Genomic DNA, 745 nt, shown 5'->3' with positions numbered 1-745 from the left:
CCCTGGAAAAATGGGGTGCAAACAGGTGTGGAGGGGAGGGCCGAGGAGGAGCCCCACGCATTCACCCTAGCAGGAATGCCAGCCCAGACCGCTCTCCCTAGGGGAATTGTGAGGCCACAAAGAGGAGGTGGAGGTGGGTCCTTTTTGATGCCCAGGTTCCTGCCGGAGGTCCTGCAGGCATGGCTTGATTATGTCGAACTTTGAAATCACAGGGTCCTGCAGCAGTTACTTAGAGCTGTGTTTTCTCCCCCAGAAAAATTTCAGTGAGTTGTGGAGAGAACGTTTAAAACAACACATATGCACACACAGGCCTAGAAGCACACAGCCGCACACACGAAATCCAAAGTTTTGGGCCCAGTTTTGGTTTTAAACAGCTACGTGATCTTGGGCAAGTTATACAACCCCGCCGGGCAGCAGCAGCCTCAGCTGACACCTGCCCTTGCTGCTATGGCACAGCCCTTCTCCTCTCCCACCATTTTCTTCTTGGTCCTCTAGGTCCAAGACACCGCCCCGACCCAGTCAGGCGAGGCTGCAGAGAGCCAGGTAGGAGGATGGCTGGAGCCCGGGGAGCCCCCGCGCGCTCGCTCTCCCAGGCTCCCGCCCTCCAGGCCGCGCGGCCACGCGCTGGGGGAGCCGGGAGTCCGCGCCACTAGCTCGCGGCTGTCAGAGAGGCGCAGCCGACTGGTCGGAAAGGTGCGAGCCGGGCCTGCAGGGGCCAGCTGAGGAGGTCGCCCGCACCTCCCGG

Source organism: Condylura cristata, unplaced genomic scaffold (genome assembly GCF_000260355.1).
Source record: "Condylura cristata isolate star-nosed mole 26May11 unplaced genomic scaffold, ConCri1.0 scaffold00017, whole genome shotgun sequence".
Classification (NCBI taxonomy): domain Eukaryota; kingdom Metazoa; phylum Chordata; class Mammalia; order Eulipotyphla; family Talpidae; genus Condylura; species Condylura cristata.
This window is presented reverse-complemented; position numbering follows the sequence as displayed.